At 49.7% G+C, this 22,659-nt stretch overlaps 1 protein-coding gene across 3 annotated transcripts in view; it reads left to right on the top strand.

Moving 5' to 3' along the window:
- Positions 1-22,659, top strand: part of LOC126502569 (semaphorin-4D) — an 86,303-nt gene that overhangs the window by 694 nt on the left and 62,950 nt on the right. The window lies entirely within an intron of this gene.

The following is a 22,659-nucleotide window of genomic DNA, read 5'->3' as shown; positions in this document are numbered from 1 at the left end:
AGTCCCGGTACCCCTAGCCGGGCTGCCAGCCCCGGCCTAACCGGCTTCTATTTCGGTCTCCCAGGCCTTGGCTTGGGTGCACCGGATGTGGCGCGGTGCACTCAGACAGGTGCGGCTCACAGGGCTGCCGCTGTAGGGTCGCCACCACCGGGCAGTGGGCGCTGCAAGGCTCTGGCTTCCTGGAAGATTTGGGCTGCGTTATTCTAGAACCGCCCGGCACCACAAGCTTTAGCTCGGGCTGCACCTGTTGCTGGCGCCCGGTGATTCGCAGGGGGCTGGTTCGGTTGGGGCTCTGCCAGTCATGTCGTGAAAAACAGAGCCAAGCACGTAGCTGTCCTTTTTATTTATTCGGTTTCGTCTCTCTGTGGGCGAACCGGGAGTCTTGCTTCAAATGAAGCATGTGGTGGAAAGGCCTGTCCCTACGTTCTGGGGCGTTTGCCACATGAACTTGCGCTGCTTTTGCTTTGAAAACCTCACTGTTTTGAGCACAGCCCAGGCCCGTGGGTGGCCAGCCTCTCACTGGACCGGGGCCTGTAGCCAGCCATCTGACCCTGCTGTAGGTCTACCAGGCGCTACCCAACGGAAGTTTCTTTCCCAGGGGGGTGAAGTGACACCAGCGGCCTGTCACATCATCTGTGCCCCTGGCGTCCAACTTGTCTCCTGGCTGCCTAGGCCGGGTTATTTGGGAAATGTTTACAATGTCCCAGAAGTAGGCAGCCTTGGGCAGTGGTGGGGGAAGATCCCCGTAGCGACTATAATGGCCTGATTGTCACTTTGACCGTTGCTGTCCGTGCACATCATGTCAGAACGATCATCCGTAGAGAAGTAGGAAGTATAGAATGATGAACGATGCTTGTATGGGCAAGGACTGTCCTTCCAGACCTTAAGACTCAGGTGTCTGGCTGGTCGACACAGTAAGTAAAACAAAGAAACAAAAGCATGCTGCCTGTACCATTTGCAACTCTGCCCAGCATCCCTTTCTTGTATGATGTTGTGAGACCCGGATCCAGGGCAAGAGTCAGAGGCTGTCTTCCTGTAATGCGCTTGCTTTAGTCTGTCTGTCCTCTGAAATGGAGCCACGACGTCCCTCTGTCTATGGACTCCAGAGACTCCTGACTGTCACATAGTCTGCCTTAAAAACTCCTCCCCGGTGGCTGGAGTCAAGTGATAGCCTGTCCTGGACTGCGGGTGGAGGTGCATGGTACATGGACCATGCTGCCTCCGGGGTCCGGTGGGTCTGGGACCAGGGCAGTGTTTCGGGTGACATCATCCACTTGTAGACAGTTGCTCCTCTATAGGTTGCTCTTTATGGATGGTGTCCAAAGAGGCCTACCGCATCCCAGGCATGGTTGGTGTGTGGCACAGGTCAGTACTGTGGGAATGTGTGCTAATGGACGGCCCAATCAATAATGCATCTCAGAGATCAATGGTTTTCTCAAGCCATTTGAGGTGCTTCTGGAAGGAGCTGGCCCTGGGAGGGCCGGGGACCCAGTTTCTTTTATCTTGATTCTTTTGTTATACAGGGTGAACCTGGAGCCAGTGCTCCTGGCCTGGGACCTTCGTTACCTACTCCAGGGCATCCCTGTTATACCTGAGTTAACTGTGTAGTGTCTTAGAAGGGAATTTGCAATTTGCTTCTTGATTGTTGTCCTTTAAAACAAACTGCTCCCAAGTGTTTAGAATTTGCTGGGTTCAGAGGACTTTTGGAAAAGGTGCCCCCTCTGCTTCCTTCAGGCTCCCTGTCCCCTTGTCTCCCAGCTCCTAGAGAGCCTTAGCATGAACATGCTGATTGCCCAAGGTGGTCTTGGGGAAAAGCAGCTGTTAGCAGTTGTCGGCAGGGGGCAGTTCCCCTTCCCTTGCTTCCTCCCTTCCTGCCTCCCTCCTACTTAGGAGGGGTCTTACTACAGGGTCTCACTGTGTATCCCAGGTTGGTCTATGACCTGGTCACCCTTTTCAGCCTCCTGAGTGCTGGGGTTACAGGTGTGGGCCACCACACCGTCTATTTCTCTCCGATGGTGACAGTTCCAGAAGGACCACTAGATGGTGGACGTACTGGTGAGACTGGCTGAAGCTGAGACTGAGGGGAGGGTCCCTTTTGTTCCCTTGGCTAAGAGCCATCCTGAGCTTGGCAGCTGCAGTCTGGGCAGCCTGTCTCTGCCATCCTAGCTGAAGACGTGGCTGTCCCTGGGTGACTCAGGGTGTGGCCCAAAGCTAGGCAGGTCAGGCAAGGGAGAGAGGTTTGCTAGACCTCAGTGTAACTCTCTTGCCCGGAGGAGATGTAGAAAGAAGTGGCAGTCTGTTAGGAGATAACCTGGCCTGTTATGGGGTGAGCTGCTGGTCCTCCCCAGAGCAGACACCAAGGACGGAGCTTTTTGGGAAGAGCCCATGGCTGGTGTGCTCTTGGGAGCTTGTTTTGCAGCTGTGCCCCCCCCCCCAGTCACTTTGCACTCACCTGTGCTGCACCATTGCACATCTGTTGCTGACCCTGGCTTGGTCAGCAGCCCCACCCTATTTTAGGTTCCTGTCATTTGGTCTAAACTCTCATATACTGCCCATGTGAGTCCTGATCGCACTTCTCCTCTGAACGGCTTCTAGGGGGCACTTGGAGATTTCAGGCCCCCCAAAGCCTCTCACAGGAGTCCCTGTCAGAGCTAGGCGGTGAGACAGACATTTTCTGAGTGACAGTGGTATGGGGGCCGTCTTTATGACCATAGTGTGGTTATTACCATGAGAGCACAGGACACTAAAGGGTGCTTGGGATCTGCCTCAGAGCAGGGGAGGAGTTACCGTGTCTGCTGGGGACAGATTAGGGTCTGGGTGAGGGTCCTGGGCTCACTACCCTTTTCTGGCCTCCATAATTAGGCGTTAGTAGTCGCTGAGGGCCGTGTTGGTTGCTTGTGTGAAGAAGCTGCTCAAGGGTTTACTCGAAACTTCAGCCTTCAGCGCAGTGCATCTAACGATCCTGTTTACACAAGTAGGCACTTACGCACGGAAGTTTTCTCCTATGTGTATACAAACAGCACATGTGTGTCTGTGAGGATGCTTCCCATATGTCGCATCCGTAATGGTGCAGCATCTCATGGACCGCTGCCCTCAACTAGGGGACACAGTCCTAAGTGTAGGCGGGAAGCTGTGGATAGAGGGAGTGTGAGGGTGGGGCCTGCCCGCATGCACGAATGTACCAATGTGCGAGTGAGTGGCAGAGTCAGCGTGGAAGTCTGTGATATGTGTGTAAGGATAGCAGGTTGATAGGGTAAAAGCGGAAGCCTGTGAAGGGTGTGTGTGGAGGATAAGTGGGTGTACTGTGTGGATGAGCGTGTGAAATGTGAGGGTGTAACAGTGGAAGTGTGAGCATGTGTGCAAACTTATAGTGCAACCGTGAATGAACACTTGTCAGGTGGAAGCTTCTTTCATCTTTTTTGCGGACCCTTTGCATTGCCAGTGTCATTGCTCTGCCTCTTATGGCCATTTTTTTTTTTAACTGAAGTGAGGGGGAGCTGAGCAGGCCTGTGGTGTGGAGTCGATCTGGTAACTGATGCTGTTAAGTAGCCAGGAGGCAAGAAGGATACGCCATGTGGATGCTCTGGAGAAAAGGAAGGCAGACTGCACCAGTGGGGTGGAATTGGTAGTGACAGTTCTTTGGGATGCTTAGAATTGTAATTTAAGCCTTATGAATTATTTATTTCTGGAACTTTCCATTCAGTATTTTTGGACTGTGATTGACTAGATAACCGAGCCTTCAGAAAGAAAAAGGTGCAGGGTGAGCTGCCCTGTTGTACTCGATGTGTCTCTGCTTTAACTCTGCACTGTGGCTCTGAGATCCATGTGTGATTCTTGCTGAAGAGCGCTTCACTGGCCAGTTGTCCTGTGGTTGGTCTGCTCATCTCTTGGTGGATATTTGGCTTGTTTCCTATTGAAAAGTTAGGGGCTAAGACTTCACAGTGGAAGGGCTGATAACCAGCAAAGCACAAGCCCCAAGACGGCATTGCTTGATCCCATTCACAGATGGCAGAAGCACATGGAAAGACACCTGGCATCATTAGTCAGAGGAAGATACAAGCCAAGACCACAGTCCACCTCACACTGCCCTGGGGTGACTTTGATCAAAGGGGTTAGCAGATAGCAACTGTTGGAAAGGACGTGGAGAAAGAGAGACCCTGGGACATGGTTGGTCGTGGGTAAGATGGTGCTGCTGTCTGAGAAAGCAGTGTGGAGGTCTTTGGAAAGTTAAACACAGAACCAAACTCCCTGTGATCCAGCAATTCCACTTGGATCACAATTGGAAATAGGGACTAAGCAAAAACTGCGCACAGTTTATAGCACTGTTCCCAAGATGCCAGAGGTGGAAACAGCCCACCTGTCCCTCTGTGGATGAAGTGGGTAAGCCAGATGTGGTGTGTGCACACATGGAGAGATTGGACCACCTCTGTGTGTTGTAATTGAGTTGAACCTTGAAGCACTCTAAGTGAAAGTAGGCATAGTTAAGGCAGTGTGAGTCACGATTCTTGTTTATAAAATGTCAGTACAGGCCGAGTCATAGGATCAGAAACACAGCATCAGTCGCCCGGGCTGGGGAGGTGGAGTGGAAGTAACTGCCTGATGTTTGGGGCTTCTAGTTTGTTTGTTTTTTTTTTTTAAGTGCTGTGGATTGACTCCCCTCCACTCCCCCTTTTCATGCTAGGCAAACACTTTGACTACATCCCTTCTGAAGCTTTCCTTTGGAGGTAATAAACACATAATAGTTGATGATAGTTGTGTGATATTGTGAATGTATTTCAAGATCCTTTTAAGCCTGGAGGTGGTGCATGCCTTAATCCCAGCACCCAAGAGGCAGAGTCAGGCAGATCTCTGTGAGTTCTAGGCCAGCCTCATCTACAGAGTGAGTTCTAGGACGGGACAAGTAGGACTGTCTCAAAAAACAAAAACAAATAAAACAAAAAAGAAAAAGACATGGAGGCAGGGAGATTGCTGTGAGCTTTGACACACCACTACTGCTGAGGCCCATTCCTGAATGAGAGCACTGGGAATTGGAATAGTTGATTGACAGCTCAGGCGACTACAAAGTGTCTATAAGAAGGGTAGTGTATACAGTGTGGATACACTGGACAAAGGGATGTGCCCCTGCCCTGATCGGCCAGAACAGCATACAGTATAACCTTGATGAGTCATTTGTTCTGGAATTTTCCATTTAGTATTTATAGACTCTGGTTGAAGGTGGGTAACTGAAATTGTGGTAAGCCACAGTTAAAGAGAGAGAGTTCTATATTGCTTGGTTTAGGATTTGTAGCACTCTTCATGGGGCAAATGTTTTTGTGGACTACAATATCAATTTTTTCTTCAAAGTTTAGATTTATTAGTGAGGCCATCAGAGCCTGAGGTTTTCTTCTTGGGTGAGGCTTTTAATTATGAAATTGATTTCTTACGGACTTTTAAGATTGTCTGTTTCTGCTAGGTTGGGTTCTGATAGTTTGAATGATTTATTATGGTAAACACAGTACAGTACAGTCCACCCCGTAAAATGTTCCATCCTGGGAGTTTCCATAAATGCTCCTGTGTGGTTGGAAAGAAAATGGCCCCCAAAGGGAGTGGCACTATTAGAAGGTTGAAGGAAATGTGTCACTGTGGATGCGGACTTGAGGTTTCCTTTGCTCAAGCTACACCGAGTGTGGCATACAGTTTACTTCCTGTTGCCCGTGGATCAAGATGTAGGACTCTAGCTCCTCCAGCACCATGTCTGCCTGCACGCTGCCGTGTCCCACCATGATGAGAACAGACTAAACTTCTGAAACTGTAAGCCACCCCAATTGAATGTTTTTCTTCATAAAGAACTATGTGGTCATGGTGTCTCTTCACTGCAGTAGAAACCCTAACCAAAATAGCCTGTCATGGAGTCATCGCCTGAGTTCCAGAATTCCATAAGCTGTCTTGGGCACCTTTGAAGTCAGATCACACGAGTGTTGGCAGCCAGGGTTTGTTGTCCAGGGTGTCGGGCGAGCATAACTGACAGTTTGTGGTGTGCAGTCTGTCTTTCGTCACTCCTGCACTGACCTTAGCACTGACTAGGCCTATCAGTGAAAAGGACCAGCGGGACGGCTCACTGAGTAAAAGCACTCGCCATGCAAGCTCGATGACCTGAGTTCCATCCCTGGAACCCGAGGGGGAAGGAGAATTGACTCCTGCTCTTCCTTGACCTCCACATGTTCACCATAGAACGCACACACAGACACAAACACACACAGACACACATACACATGCAGACACATACACAGACATATACACTCAGAGATATACAGATAACACACAGACACACACAGAGATATGTAGATACACACAGACATACGCAGACACAATACACACACAGACGTAGACATACATACACATGCAGACACATACATATACACACAGAGATATACACAGACATACGCAGACACACACAGACATATACATATATACACACGCAGACACACACACACAGATATACAGATACACACATACACACGCAGACACACACACAGATATACAGATACACACAGACATACGCAGACACACATACACACAGAGATATACAGATACACACAGACATACACACAGACACACATACACACAGACACATATAGACAGATAAACAGACACTGGCAGACACACACAGACACACATACACACAGAGATTATACAGATACACACAGACTGGCAGACACACACAGACACATACATACAGAGATATACAGACACGCAGACACATACACACAGATACAAAGACACACACACACACAAACACACAGAAATAAATAAATAGGTTTTTTTTTTTTTTTGTGCTTCCTAACATTGACTTGTAAAGGTGGGATCAATGCAAGAATAATCCTGTGGTTCATGCGTTTGTGAGTAACGCATCCTGTGCTTTTTTGGCCCATTAAATGGGGTCCCCAACTCACCTCTCACACCCTTTACAGCTGAAGGCATTGGAAACAGACACCATAGGAAACTTACTCTTGGGGGGGAGGGGTCTCTCAGCCAGGAAGTAGAGAAACTGAGATTTTGGCTGGGACGTGTGACTTGAGGCCCTGAGTGCAAACATTCATGTGTAGTTGCCAGACACCTTTGTTTTGAGACAGGGTTTCTCGCTGACCATGGGCCAAGCCAATTTAGACCAGGTTGACTGACGGCCAGCAAGCCTGAGGGGTCCATCTGGTTCCTCCTCCCCAGGGCTGGGTTTACAAGCACTTGCCATGCCCAGCTTTTTACATGGATTCTGGGGGCTGAACTCCGGTGTTTGTGTTCACAAGGTAAACACTTTCCTAACCATCTCCCCAGCCCTCTCCGTTGCATTTTATTTAAAAAAAAATGTTTTCACCCATTGTTGAAAAACACTGCCTTCACGTGACTTGTGGGCAGGTTCTGCATAGAGTCAGCATGCACACTCTGTGTACACTGCTCTCAGCACGCATACACTGGGTACAGTTCTCTCATTTCTCCAGTGACCATGACCAATCAAGCTCCTTCATCCTCATTTTCTCCATGTCTGGCTCATCTTTGGGCTCTCAGGTGCCTCAGACACCCGGAGCCTCCAGCAGTGTCTGAGCTTTGCAGACTTGGGCTTGGACCGCACTCCAGAAACTGGGTCACAGCAAAGCAGGCGGAATCGGATCTCTGCTTGTGTTTGAAAACCCAGGGCAGCCAGCGGCTTGGGTTTCAAGTGCGGAATCTGGAGAAATCACCAACTCCCTCCTGCTGCCCCTGTGAGCCCCTAGCTTTGTCTGTCGTGTCTGGCAAGGAAAAGATCATCCATCCCTTGGGTGCTGTGAGGCTGGCTTGCTTTCCCCCAGCTGGGCCCAACCAGGGAGGTGGTCAGAGCCAATCTTTAAAGTAGATACCCATCTCGGAAGAGCCAGTGGAGAGCCACAGATTCCCATTTATATACAAGCAACCGCTCGTGACTCCGTGAGCTGGCGGCCATGGATTGGATTTCAGCCGGAAGAAACTGTCATGTAAAATGAGCAGAGTCATTTCTGCTGAGAGCTTGGGAGGCGCGGCACAGACTTCTCACTGTGAAAATGATAGGGACTCAGGCTGGGGAGATAGCTCGGTTAGCAGAAAGACTTGAGTTTGATCCCCAGAACCTACGTTAAAAAAAAATTCCCTGGAGGAGGTGTGGCTGCAGGTGGCCCTGGGGCTTGCTAGCCAGCCAGCTTAGCCTGATGGAAAAGTCCCTGGTCCCAGTGAGATGCTTTGTTTCAAGAAACAGTCTGAACAGTCTGGTCGTTGAGACGGCTCAGCAGGTTAAGTACTTACTACCAAGCCCCGAATTCCATCCCTAGGATCCACATGATGGAAGGAGAGAACCAACTTCCAAAAGATATCCTCTCACTTCTACACGGTGAAACATAAATAAGTTGTAGTATAAATTTATCATTAAAAGATGGATGGAGACTGAGGAATGACACCCAAGGTTGACCTTTAAACTCCCTCTCTGCCCCAGCGCATGCACACACACACACACACACACACACATACACACACACACACACACAGAGGAAAATGTTGAGGCACAAAGGACTTGGGTGTATGCGCTCCCCTGTTTCAGGGGGAGCCAACAGAAATTCTCTTTCCGTCTCCAGAGTAAATGCTGATATCACCAGGTTATTTCTGCCTCGGTCTTGTGTCTGGAAGACTCTTCTGAAGCATTTTGTCACACTTACGTTATAGCTGCTAAAGCTGGAGAGAGGCTTTCCATTCTCCAGCCTGGGGGCTGTGCTCCCTGGTGTCACCCTCACTCCTGCAGTGTGCCGAGGACTTCTCTGTTGCTCCAGGACACAGGGCATGACTGCTGCCATACAAGGCATTTCGTAGTGGCTTTTACCGTGGGTCCTGAGTGGAGGGGCAACCGCGTCACAGGTGAGCGGCTATGCTGGGGATCAGGTCTTCCAGGGGCAGAGGGGTGACAGGCATTTGCTCTTACGACTGGCTTTTTCACATGGGTTCTGGGAGCTGAACTAGGTCCTCAGGCTTGGGCTTCAAGGCCTTTACCAAACGAGCCGTTTCTCCAGCCCCTTTGCAGTTTGCCACATAAAAGAAACTGCTTGTTCAGAGCTGCCGTGGGGGGCAAATTTCATGGTCAAGACCTTGGCCCTGTGGTTGTCCTCTGCCTGCAGAGTCACTGGGTGTGGCCAGTCCTCAGCTCTCCTTTGTATACTTGTCCCAGGGGAATGGCAAGCACCAGGCACATATCGCCTGCAAGCAGTGATGCTTGCTGATCACTGTGACTGTCAAACTCACGGGAGATGTGGTCCCTGACCTGGGAGGGGTCACGTGATTCTTGCTGAGTCCTCAAGCATGATGAAGCTGCCACTGAACCTTTAGGTTCTTGTAGCTTTACGAGCCCCTAAATCTGTATCAGAGTGATGGTGCCTGTCCTACTTCCTGTCCCATCTCACCAGGCAAGAGAGAGCCCCTTGCTGCTCTTGCCAAGGACCAGAGTTCTGTTCCTTACACCCCACACTGGGTGGCTCACACCCACCTGTAACTCCAGCTTGTAACTCCAACTCCTTGGAAGATACCCACACTCGATGTGCACGTACCCACACAATACACATAATTAATTAAAAACTAAAAATTAAATCTTAGGAAAAAAAGGAACAGGCCAGCAGTAGGAAGTGGAAACTCTGTTGCTGATGTCTGCGTCACCCTCTGCTCATCGTCCCGTCTCCTCCTCTACACCCAGATGTTTGTAGAATTTACTCCCAGAGTGCAGCCACTATCACTGGGCCAATATTGCTGTGCACGAACACAGCCTGATGTGAGGTAATCAGATCTCAGGTGAGTGCTGCCAGCCCCTGGACCCTTCTAATAGCTGGGTTCGTTTGGGCTAGCATCACTATATACAGTTTTGGAGGTTAGGTCTTCCTGTGTAATCCAAACTAGAGAGTCTCCTGTTTCTGCCTCCAGAGCGCCGGGATCACCGGTGTGTGTCACCGTGCCTTGCTGTGTATTTCAGATACTGCGGTGTGCTCCCAAATGTGTCCGCAGGGCATCTGTCTGTCTGTGTCGTTTAGCTGGGTACACAGAGAGCTTTCTCTCACCTTGCCATCTCATATAAGTTGGGATCCCTAACCCCAAAATCTTAAAGTACCCCAACTTCTGAAACTTAGTGTCAGCATGACAGCGCAGGCAGAACATTCCACAGTGTAAAACCCAAAGATGTGATGGGGTTCAGCTGCGTTGTGGAACGCAGCTCAGGCTGTGTGCTTAGAGTGCGGTTTTGTATTAAGATGTGGTTCCATCTTGGTTCCATCCGCAAGATAATCTCATTAAGGACATGCAGTGTTTCACAGTAGAAAGACTATCTCAAACTTGAAGCAAGCCCCAAACGTGCACACATGTGTGTGTCCATGTGTTTGCGTGCGTATGTGTGTGTGTGTAAGCCTGAGTCAGCCTCAGTTTTCTCTCCTCATCCACCTTGAGTTTTGAGCTTCACGAGTCTTTGTAGTCCTCTCCCGTAGGGAAAGACCTTTTCAGTTGGTGAGGGTGAGGGTGAGGGTGAGGGTGAGGGTGACCACACGGCACAGCTGCCGCCACTTACGTCCATCTCTGGCCTGGCCTTGCCCGGTGTCTTAGTCTCTTCCTGTTGGGTTAAGATGCTCCAGCAAAAGCAACTTAAAAGAGAATGGGTTTATTTTAGCTCACAGATCAAGGTATAGTTCATTATGGCGATGAGTAAGTCTCTGCAGTCTGTTCCTTGTCACGTGGCCACCTCTGCTGTGTCTCTTTTTGTGTATAATAAGGATACTTGTCTGGCCCTAAGAGACCATTTAAGATCTTTGCGAACTGAGGAGCATCTGCAAAGACCCTTTGGACAAGTAAAGTCGCACCCATGTGGCATGGTGAGCCTGTCCGCCTCCTGCAGCAGGAGAAAAGGCCAGTGGCTCACTCGCTGGGACTAGATGTAAGGCGGGTGACCCGGGAGGTGGGGACAGGGGCTTGGCACAGGCGTTGGCGGGCAGTCACCCACCCTGGGATTCCTTCCAGTGGAGCTTTATCTGCAGGAAAATGGAAACCACAGCTCCTCTTGCACGAGTGGGAAACTGTGGAAACAAAAGAATGGCGGAGCCTCTAAGTTGGGGGAAACAGGAAGGGAGTCTTCTGTCTGCTGGGTCAGCTTCTCTCGCTGTCGAGGGGGTCTCTGCAGAGGTCCTCGTGGAATCGCCAGTGTGAACAGGAAGCCAGGGGTGCTGACTCACTTTTCCTTTATTTTAATGGCCTTTTTATTGTTTCGAAAAGGGAGAAAGAAAGCAAAGAGTTTCCTCCCCGATCTGGGTCCTTGCCATTAACAGCTTGCTTTTCTGACATTTTTCCCCTTTTGCTACCGTTCTCAGGCATGAGTGTGTGCTCCGGATGCACGCGCGCGCGCATACACATCCCCGACCGACCCTCTGGTCAAAGTGTAGCCGTTTCTGCTCTCTTTGCTCACTGCTATGCTGTAGATGTGCGTGTTCTGTGCCATGCTGGGCAGCTGCATCTAGTCCTCGGAGAGCCACGGGCTCCTGTGTTGCATGCACCCCGCATCTGTTGGCTCTTGGTGGGGGTGTCTGTCCAATCTGCTACCTCCTTGACTTTTTCTTGGTGCGTTTTGCTTTTTAGGCATTGCTCAGCTTGGGTGGCTGCCCGCATGGTATGGAGTGGCTCCTGAGAGTGGTAGAGCCCCCTAAGGTGGCTTCTGTGGTGTGTGTGGGGCATTCCTGGGCCTGCCTGTTTGTGAGCATGAGTATGCATGCGTGTGTATCAATGTGTGCATGTGTATGCATGTGGGTGCCTGCTTCCGTGTGTGTGAACATGTGCACATGTTTGTGGACCAGTGTGTGCATATGCATGCGAGTATGTGGGCATCCATGTGAATACCAGTTTGCACATGTACACCCTTGTATGTGAATGCATGTGGGTGCACAGAAGGCTGAAGTCTGCATTCTGGAAGCTTTCCTATATTTAACAGACTGTTGGGAGGCTCACAGAAGTCATTTTCTAGAAGTCTGTTGTTGGCCTGGAGCTAAAATCCTCCCTCTAGGGCCACTGGCCTATCTAGAATGATGGAGGATGCAGGAGCATTCCGCAGGATACCACAGACTGATGCAAGCTTCTCTTGGATCAGCTATTCAGCTCTCTCGTCCCTGGTCACATTGGCTGAGTGTCCGGCCAGATGCGGTGGATGTAGATTGCTCCCAACCATTTCCTCTCCTGTGGGACTGTCCTCTCTGCTCATGGGGACTTCCCTACATAGTCAAATTCTGCTCTAAAGTGGGCCCACAGTCTTGGGGGCCTGGGCCCTGGACCTGGGTAGGCCTTAGGGGACAGGTGAATGTCCTGCCTCTGTCATGTAGGGAGCTTGCTCAGGGTGAACAAGAAGAGGGAATTGGCCTGTCCTAGCAGCACACAGCTCCACATTCATCTTGTAAGTCACCAGGCCACTAAGGCATGGACGAAGGTTGCTGTCTGCTGGCAGGGTCACCTTCTGGGCTCCTGTAGGCTGAGCCTCACACTTTGACTGTTTGCTTCGCTGGGACAGCCTCTTCATTCCTGTCCCTTTAGCCTCATGTTTAGGGGCCCACAACTGCTTCCAGTAACGAGTAACTCCTTCTGTGCCACTTTAAGGGACATTTGGTCCTTCCCAAGATTTGGCTTTGTTTTTCTGACCCCATGCTACAGCTTCAGGGCCCCAGGAGCATTCATCAGAAAGCCACTGAACTTGGCTATTTTGTTTCCTTTTTCTGGGGAAAATGTTTATGTAGGTTGCGGCTCTTCCTCCCTCTTGGGAGCTGCTGAAGTTCGCCTCCCTGCTCCCTGGCATGCTGGTATCTGACCTTTGTACTGGATGGTTCATCCAACCATAAGTAATCCCTTCTGAACAGAGAGAGCCTGGTGTGCTGGCATCTGCAGAGGCTTGGAGAGGAGCTGCCAGGAGAACAGCGGGCTGGGAGCAGAGTGGTGCATGGAGGGTGCCAGGACTGACTGGTGGGGGAGGGGCTCTGCCTTCTTTCCCAGCAGGCCTGGCTCAGGGGGAAGAGTAGTTAGCTGATAATGAATGAGCCAACGAGTGGGTGGAGCCAGCCATGAGGGCTGGGGGTGGAGGGCCCTGTGTTATCAGAGTGGAGAGGGGGCTCCTGGGCCTCAGTAACAGGGCTGTGAACAGGTGGCTCACAACACCAGGCTTTTGCTCACAGACTGGAGTCAGTGTGTGTCCCGGTGTCCTTCCTGAGCCAGGCTTACAGACAGTGTCACAAGAACCTTGGGGTCTAGAAGGCCTGTCTTCCGCAGGCATCTTAGGGTACAGGCCTCAGGGTTGCCTGCTTCCCAGTCTCTGGGGTTTCCTGCCAAGCCTCAATTTAGCTGTTTCTAGGAAGTCAGGTCTTTCCGGGTAGCCTGGGGTTGAGGTTTGTGGCTAGCCCGAAGTTCTGAGAAGCTGGCAGGACCATTGGGGACATCCTGCATCTTGATCCAAGGGTTTCTGTGGGTGCACCTAGTGACAGTGGGGTGTTAGTGTGACAGAATCAGTCACTGCCCACAGTGTGCCACCCTCAGGTCCTGAAGCAAGGGCTACCGATTTGGACCTGCTGACTGGTCCTTTGAACTGCAGGACCCCACCTTTGACTCGCAACCAGAGTTCCCAGCTTTAACCCAGGCTTAGCTTCTCACTGAGGGAAGATTAATTTACCCACAAGCATGGACAATCCCATCCTTGACCCACTGTCAAGGGTCAGGAGAGGTCCGAGAGCCATGACTTGACTATATACATGCCTGAGCCTTTGCTCTGGGAATCGTCCAACTCAAAGATACCAAGTGTAGCGACTTAAGGAAGCCATGTAGGGTTTCTGAAGCTCCTTGGCTTCCATGGACAGCTTGAGTGTGTCTGATCTTGAAAAAAGAAAAGCTGTTTGAAATGTGGTTTATGGAGCTCATTTACTAGATTGTTCCATTCCTGTCTACAGAGGAAGATGGCTGATGACCAGGGCCATGGAAGAACAGGTCTGTTTATGTTTATGCGTCCTGTGTAATCTCGCAGATGCTCTTGTTTGGATTAAGATGCAAGTGATTTCCTAACCCAACCTCAGACACTCATCTGAAGCGAAGGTTCCTCAGGCTGACGTGCCTGCCAGTGCAGAGTGGCGATGCTTAAGGCCGAGTTTATCCCCAATGTTTATGAGTTTATCCCCAATGTTTATTGGTTCCAGGTGTCTGAAGCTGCACTTTGCAGCTGGACTTCGTTGCAGTGAGCTTTCTTGGCAATGGGGGGAGGAAGGAAGGAAGCAACTTGTGTGTAGGACCTGGTGCCCATGTATCAATAGTGGGGCTGGAGCCATTGGGGCAGAGGCCATCTTCCCATCCCTGTGAAGTCATAAGTAATCACTGTGGGTATAAGGACCTGTCGTCTTTTGTCTCTCTTCTCTGGGTAGTTCCCAGAATGACCTGAGTGAAAGGATCTGGGTCCGGCTTTTTCTTCCTCCTCCTCTGTGTGTGTATATCTGTGTATGTTGTGCATGTGTGTGTATGTGTGTGTGTGTTCATGTGCATGTGTGTGTGTATGTTGTGCGTGCGCGTGTGTGCGTGTGCATGTGCATGTGGAGGCCTGAGGTTGGTTGAGGCATCATTCTGGATTGCTCTTCCACCTTCCTTGTTGAGGCAAGGTCTCTCAACCAGACTCTTGTTTCTGGGGATCCCATCTCTGCCTTCTGAAGCTGGAATTATGAGTGGGCTTCCATGCCCACCCAGCATTTACATGGCTCTGGGGATCCAAACTCCAGGCTTCATGCATATATAGCAAGCTTTAGTCCCCTCTGTTGGCCCTTGGGTCTGCCTTGTGTAACCAGAAGGTGGGCTTATGCTCTCTGTGTTCATTTCTTTATAAGATCACGGTCAGCTCAAGATGGATTACCATTGGCCCCACTTCCTGCAGGGCATCTGGGGAAGAGTCCACTGGTGGGTGGCCGAACCCATGGCAGTACTGAACTGTATACATACAGACCTACAGCAGAGTTTAAGTATAAGTTAGGCACAGTAAAAGTTGAACAGCAAGCTTGTCTGGGGTACACATCTACAGTGCCAGCTACCGCGGAGGATGAGAGGGGAGGATTGCAATTCCAGGGCCTGCCTAGGCAACTTGATGACTCTCTATAAAAATGTAAAAGGGCTCTGATACGAGTGCATGTGTGCTACACTAGCTCACAATCTCTCTTAGACACACACACATGTGCACACACTCACGGAAAAATCTCACTGTACCGTAGATCTGAGCAATCTCAGTCTGTCTTATTTCTTTCCTTAGGTTGAAAACACGCAGCCTTTCTCTTAAAAGAAGCACTTCCTGGGGCTTCACTTTGCAGATCCAAATCCCCACAGCTCCCTCCTCTTGTGCTCTAGAGTCATTAGTAAATCAGATAGGGGTTACTGGAATTCAAGCTCTGTGCTGCTGAGGCGGCCAGCCTGATGACCGAGACAGCTGTTGAGTGACGCATGTGTGGATAACATCCACACGGTGGATACACTGTGCAAGAGGATGGCTTAGCCCATCAGGATGGGGCAAGGTCACGAAAGACTTCGCTCATGCTACAAAGAGCAGCATGCAGTCACAAACTTATTTTTGGACCATGATTGATGGTAGGTAACTGAAGCTGGAAGATTAAGCTTTGGGTGACAGGGCTATTGTGTGGCCAAGAATGTGAGCTGCACACCCAGGCCCAGAATGTGTTCTGTTACACTCTTGGTTGCCTTTTGCTCTGGAAAGTAAAGGATATGATTTCTTGAAATTCTAAAGGAGTAGATGGGTTGTCCTGAGGTCTCCATTTCATCAGTAATTACAGGATTCAAAATCTGCAAGTCTGGGAATCTGAGTTCAATTCTCAGAACCCACACATCTGTAATCCCAGCACTTCTATGACAAGATGGACCGTGGAGACCAGGGAATTGCTGGCACTGCTTGGAGTTACATAGTGGGAGAGGAACAACTGAAGAGGCTCTGCCCCAAGAGGTAAAGGGGGAGACCTCCTCGTGGCAGCTGTGGTAGGTGTGTGTCCCCCTCGATAATGAATAAGCTAATACTGCGGAGCCATAGAGGGGGATACCTGATGCTGACCTGTGTCTCCACACGTGTGCATATGGGCATGAGTACACACATAGACAGGTGCATGTACCACACACACACAAATGTTTTCATTAGAAAAGATCCATTTGTAATGTAAGATTTTATTAGTTTATTCATATAAATTTATTTCCAAGGGCACCAGTTTGTTTTGTCCTGGTGATATTCACAGCACCAAAAATAAATAAAATTTTAAGACATGTCAATCAAATAAGTGCGGTCGTTTTGTTCTTTTTCGTTGTTTTCCTTTCTTTTTGAGGTGATTAAGCAGGAATTGATTGTTTTGCTCTCAAGACAGTGCCAGCCTTGTCGTTTTTCTCCCCATTTCTAGAAGAGGTGATATAGACTGTTGTTAGTTCCTTCTTTCTTTTATGTTAGGTAGACGTTTTCAGTGTCTGTTTCTGAGGGTTTTAATTATGCTCAATTTCCTTCATGTTTACAGTATTGATGAGACTGTATCTTGGGTGAGTTTGGGTTGTTTGTAGATATTAAAGAATTGGGTGTGTTCTTCCAAGCCAGGCATTTCTTGTTTATAGCGCTGGCGTCTGTGGGGTCTGTGGCGGTGACTCCTCTTTTGGCTGACGGTGAGCACTGCGCAGTTGTCCACACATTGTAGACTCGATCTAGTGCAGTTATCACTTGCCTCATGCCCAGGGGCCCATCTCCTTGGTCTCCTCAGGGACTCAGTGGTGTGTGCTAGGACGAACACCAAGGCTCTGCAGCCCTGGTGGCAGGTGGTGCCAGGACTAACCAATTAATGCGCTGTACCCCAGTGACCTGTGTGTCTTCATTGTCTCCAGAAGGGCCAGCCTGCTACCTGGAAGCAGTCCCCCGGGGGGACTTTATGTACAGCAAGAGGAAATTTGTAGGCGAGAATGAGGATGAGATTGTCCCTCCTCTGTGAGCACTCTCCAGGTGACTGTTCCAACATACAGACTCATTTATGCTTTGTCTGTTCCACAAAGGCTGCTTGTTAGCCTGCTCGGAAGCCCAGACAAGCCTGCCAAGTGGAGTGAGGCAGGAGAGGAAGTCGGAGAATCGCAGGGCTGGGACTTAGACTCTGAGTCAAACTGAAAAAGAAAAGTCAAAACTGCTTACAGAAATAGTGCTTGCCCTCCTATGGACGTCTCAAACAAGGACATTAAAAACAGCAAGAGGGGCTGGAGATGTGGCTCAGGTGTTAGCGTTTGACTCACGAGCACCTCACGAGCACCAGGCGCTGGGTTTAATCCCCAGCACTGTGTGGAATGGGTGTGGTGGTGCACACCTGTCTGTCATCCCAGTACTCTGGAGGTGAAGGCCTGAAGACTGAAGTTCACAGTCACCTTCCACTGTGTAGTGAGTGTGAGGCCATTCCGTCTTAAACCACGACAACAAAACAAGCAGCTGCGCTTCCTCAGAAAGCTTGCAGCCTTGCATGTGCCCGTGTCAGCACGCCTCTGTCACTCTGCACATAAGCAGCGCACATGACGGTTCCATTCACAAAAGAAAATCCTTGACGTTTCTGAAATAAGTAAACTAGCTCATACACTTAACGTCTGGAACTTAGCGTAGGAACTAGAGCCATGGCTCAGCAGTTAAGAGCACTGGCTGTTTTTTCAGAGGACCCAAGTTCTATTCCCAACACCCACATGGTCCACAACTTTCTGTAACTCCAGTTCCGGGGGATCCAGTGCCCTCTTCTGGCCTTCCCAGGTACTAGGCTTGCACATGGCACACACACACACACACACACACACACATACACACACACACACACAAAGTAATAAAATAATTTTTAAAAATCTAGCTTAAACTTCAAATCTTGTTGTAAGTTATATTCTTTGAGCAGTGCGACTTAGCTACGAAATTGGTGTATATGTGTTATATGCATATGTACACCATACATACATATATATTATGTATATATATATATATATATAATATAATGTCTAGACATTGCAAAGATACTTGTGTGGCTCCAAGTACCAGCTCAACTCTGGCTCATATGCTATGCCTTATCTCTAGTTAATACATTTGTGGACTCTCTGAACGTATGACTCGCCCTGAGATTCTTTTTTGTGGTGTTAGTCCAGGAGGTCCCGAGGGTGAGCCTCAGGCTCCTCAGGCAGCCCAACCTGTGTCTCCATAGCACCACTGTCTTTTGTTTCTGCTGAGTGAAGATGATCGACTGTGTCCTTCCCTTCTGAAGGGCACATTGTTCCCATTTGCCTTGTTTGGATGATGGAAGCTGTAGATTGTGTAGATTCTTACCCTGTCCTGATATATTGGAGCATCTTAGGTGAGGGAAAAGGTTCCTCCCCTTTTTAGTAATTCCTCAGGCAAGTCATTTTGCTTCATTTAATTAGACAAATCTGTGTCATGCTGGGCTTTCGAACGCGAGAATGACTTTTAAGGAATAAAAGGAGAGAAGGTTGGGGCTAGAAAGACGGCTCCATGATTAAGTGCACTGGCTGCTCTTGCAAAGGGCTGGGGTTAGGTCTCCAGCACCCACACGGCAGTTCCCAGGGATCCGATTCCTCATGACCACTATGGACTCCTGCATGCACATAGTGCACAGACATGCACATAAAATAAGTATCTTTAAAAGAGAGGGAGAGGAAGTTTTTGAAAATGGAGAGGGCTTAGAAGTCCCCGCCACAAAAGGACATATGGGACTGTAAGGACCCCAGGCTATGCCCAGGCACCGAATGGAATTAATGCTGGGTTATGTAGGCCAAATACAGTGGCTGTCCTGGCCTGTGTTGTACCAAGAGTGGTCTCTGTAGCTACTGTGCTTTGCTGTTCAGTCTTAGGCTGTCATCGGCCTTCCGCAGCTGTCTGCTGCCCCTTCAAATTGTGTGTGTGACATGGCGTCCACCTGCTGACAGCTCACGCCTGCTAGAAGACTAACCTCCACTGTGATCTCGTCTAGAGTAGGTTCTCTAAGGACCGTGCCTTCCCTCCTTTCCTAAGGAACCCGTGGTTTTTGTTTGTGGAAACAGAATCCAGAGTAGTCCCAAAACGTAGCCATGTATACAGATATATCGTGTACGGACATTTTATGTTAAAATAGCGGTGGGCCAGACTCTGAAGAGATGTCTGAGTTACTGGTTAAAGATCTTGCTGTGTCTGTGTGAGAACCTGGGTTTGGATCCCCAGGACCCAAGTAATACCCATTGAGCTGGTGGCCTCACTGCTCTACCCATGGAAGGTAGAGATGGGATCCACACAGCAAGCTGCCTAGGGAGTGCTATATTGATGAGTTCTGGGTTTGATTGAGAGGCCTTGCCTCCGTGAGAGCGATTGAGGATGATTTCCAACCTAAACCTTTGGCTTCCACATGCATAAGCACACGCTTGCAAAGTGCATACACACACACACACACACACACACACACACACACACACGGAAAACGAAGGAGTAAAGGACATGAAAGTCAGTATCTCCACCGGGTGACTTGCACCAGTGTGCACAGTTATCCATCTGTATCTGAGGGGATGAAATGGGTCCTAGAACCATCCACAGAATTCAAAGATGCCCCGATCTTTTCATACGATGGTGTGTGTGGTGCTTACACACAACAATCAGAATCCGTCCATACACCTAAATTCCTCACCATTCCGAGATCATCTATGCGCCACGTCAGTGGGAGTATGGAAGGGGAAAATGACAAGGGTCAAAGACTGTGTCTGTAGAGCTTCAGTTTCTGAACATTTGTGGAACCCATGTGTTAAGAGGTCTGCGTGAGTCTGAACTGTGGGCTGAGCCATCTAGTAGATAGCACATTGCTTCTTGTCTTTCTGGGTTCTGGGCTATCTCTGAGTCACCTTGATTCTGCAGAGTTGGGCAGTTAGGGTATGGTGATGCTAGAGCAGGGTGTGGTACTGGGGACGTGTACTCGGCTCTACCCATGGTGGCCAGGAAGGAGGCAGAGGTGGTGCTGTTCCAAATGCTGCTGGGGTTCCGCTTATGGAAACTTGAGCCCCCGCATCCCGGGGAACCTTCATGCGCAGGCTAAGAGCTGGGAAGATGAATTCACTTTCCCTCCAGGAGTCTGGTGACCTTTTTATATTCTGCTCTGACGGCTTGTAAAAGAGTAACAAAGCCCTTCTAGGGCCTGTCCCCCGGAGCTTTGGACTTCAAAACCTCAGGTTATACAGTAACAGGAGTGCTTGGAAGGGAGCTGCATCCTCCTAGAAGGTTCTGTAACCCATGTCTACTTCACATTTGTGCTCAGGATGTGACTGCACATGTGGATGCCCGGCTCTCCTTCTCACCATGTTTACGGGCATTGCATGCTGGGTCCTGACGGCAGACAAAGAGGGCAGTGGGAGGGGCCTTGGGGATGTCCATGCTGACAAGACATCTCAAGCACAGCTGGTGCTGCCAGGCTGGGCCCCACCTTACTAGCATACGCTCTGGGCAGTGGTGACTCTCACTGAGGTACTGAGTAGGCTCACGGGTGCTTACTCACATGGGAGGCCTACTGTGCGTGTGCTTGCGTGATCCTTCGAGTGTTAGTGTGTCTGAACATTTGCACATCTCTAGCAGAAGCTGTTATAGGTGTGATGCCAGGGCATCAGCCTGGGACTTCCTGCAGCCCTGTGGTAGCTCAGGGAAGGGAAGGCCCTGGGTGGCCCTGACCTGTTTCCCCACCCCAGGCCTTTAGAGTTGTTTTGTCAGCCCTAAAGAGAATCTAGATTGGCAGAAATGAAAATAAACTCGTTATCAGTGAGGTGAACTCAGCTGATTTTCCTAGTTTTTTGTTTGGATTAGGAAGTGTGTTTGTGCACGCGCGCGCACTTGCAGGTGCAGGTACACGTGTGTTTGCCCGTGCACACAAAGGCCAGACCAGAACCTTGACTTATTCTCCAGCCGTCTCCTACTTTTTTTTAAGGCCTCTCACTGGCCTGCTCTTGCTGGTTCATCAGTGAGACGGCAGGGTTCTCCTGACTCTGGCCGTCCCTCCAGTGCTGGCTTTAAAAGCATGCATGACACGAGCAAGGAACTCAGGACCGCGAGGGGTGCACCCACACACTGAGACAATGGGGATGTCCTATCGGGAACTTACCAAGGCCAGCTGGCCTGGGTCTGAAAAAGCCTGAGTTAAAACCGGTCTCGCTGAACATAGCGGACAATGAGGACTACTGAGACCCCAAGAACAATGGCAATGGGTTTTTGATCCTACTGCACCTATTGGTTTTGTGGGAGCCTAGGCAGTTTGGATGCTCACCATACTAGACCTGGATGGAAGTGGGTGGTCCTTGGACTTCCCACAGGGCAGGGAACCCTGATTGCTCTTCTAAGTGATTTTGAATAGAGTTCTGGAGGCACAGGAAAAGCAACAACCATTCTCTCTCTCTCTCTCTCTCTCTCTCTCTCTCTCTCTCTCTCTCTCTTTCATTTTTAAAATTGTTNAGGGAACCCTGATTGCTCTTTGGGCTGACGAGGGAGGGGGACTTGATTGGGGGAGGGGGAGGGAAATGGGAGGCGGCGGTGGGGAAGAGACAGAAATCTTTAATTAATTAATAAAGAAATAAATAAATTTAAAAAAAAGCATGCATGACTAGCCCGGCTTTTTTCACATGGGTTCTGGGGGGTTGGACTCAGGTCCTCAAGCCTGCAAGACAAGCGCTTTACCAACTGAGCCTCAACCCCTGAATCAGGAAGTGGTTTTGAACTTCCTGTTCACCCACTGGCACATGTCCCTGATACTGTGACACAGGCCAGGGAGCCCCACAGCCGTGTGGGGCACTGTTAAAAGTCAGGCTCGTGACCTCCTAGAAGAGCTCCACTCTGCTGTGATTTTCAGGTCTTCGGTTCTTGCTGTCATGGGCCTGGTTGGTTCCTCACTCCTGTTTTCCCTGCGCACCCACTTGCTCTGCCTCCCCAGAAATGCAGGGGCCACCCGTAACTGTCCCTTCATGCATAGATTCTCCCCCAAACTATCCCCTGTATCTCCAGAACCCCAGTATTGTGTTCCCTCTTTTCTTCTAGCCTCAGGCTTTGGAATAAGTAATGGTTAAGTGGATGTGAGATCGAGGGACTCCTGACTGTGTGCAGAACCGTAAGTCAGAGACCACTGACCACACAGACATCTGTGGATGTACAAATGGCTCCTGCATAGTGGAGGGGCAGCCGATGCCCTCCCGCGGGAAGAGCCCATCTGTGTCCATCGGGAATTCATCCCAACATCCCTTGACTTCCTGTAGCTTTTTGTTGTTGAGATGAAATTCATATAAAGGGATGATGTACATACAGAGGCATTCTGGTACCGTGTTCTGCCGCTTGGGAATTATTGAAGCCCCCCAGAACTTCCCCTCCTAACCAAACCAGTTTAATGAACTGCTAGAAAGAGTTACTACACTTCATCTCAGCCTTCTGGAATTTGTTTAGTAGTTCCCTTGTCATTCAGGAAATAGTTTGGCCCCAGGACCATCTTGTGATACTTATGATGTCTAGGACACCCCAGTTTTCACCAATAGGCTATTCTGCCAGGGGTGAATAAAGCCTATTGGAAATTTATTCTGGCACTCTTGGTATGGTGACAAGCTATC

The sequence above is a fragment of the Alexandromys fortis genome, unplaced genomic scaffold (assembly GCF_014885135.2).
Source record: "Alexandromys fortis isolate MF-2015 unplaced genomic scaffold, M_Fortis_MF-2015_v1.1 scaffold_1, whole genome shotgun sequence".
NCBI classification, from domain to species: Eukaryota; Metazoa; Chordata; class Mammalia; order Rodentia; family Cricetidae; genus Alexandromys; species Alexandromys fortis.
This window is presented reverse-complemented; position numbering and strand designations above follow the sequence as displayed.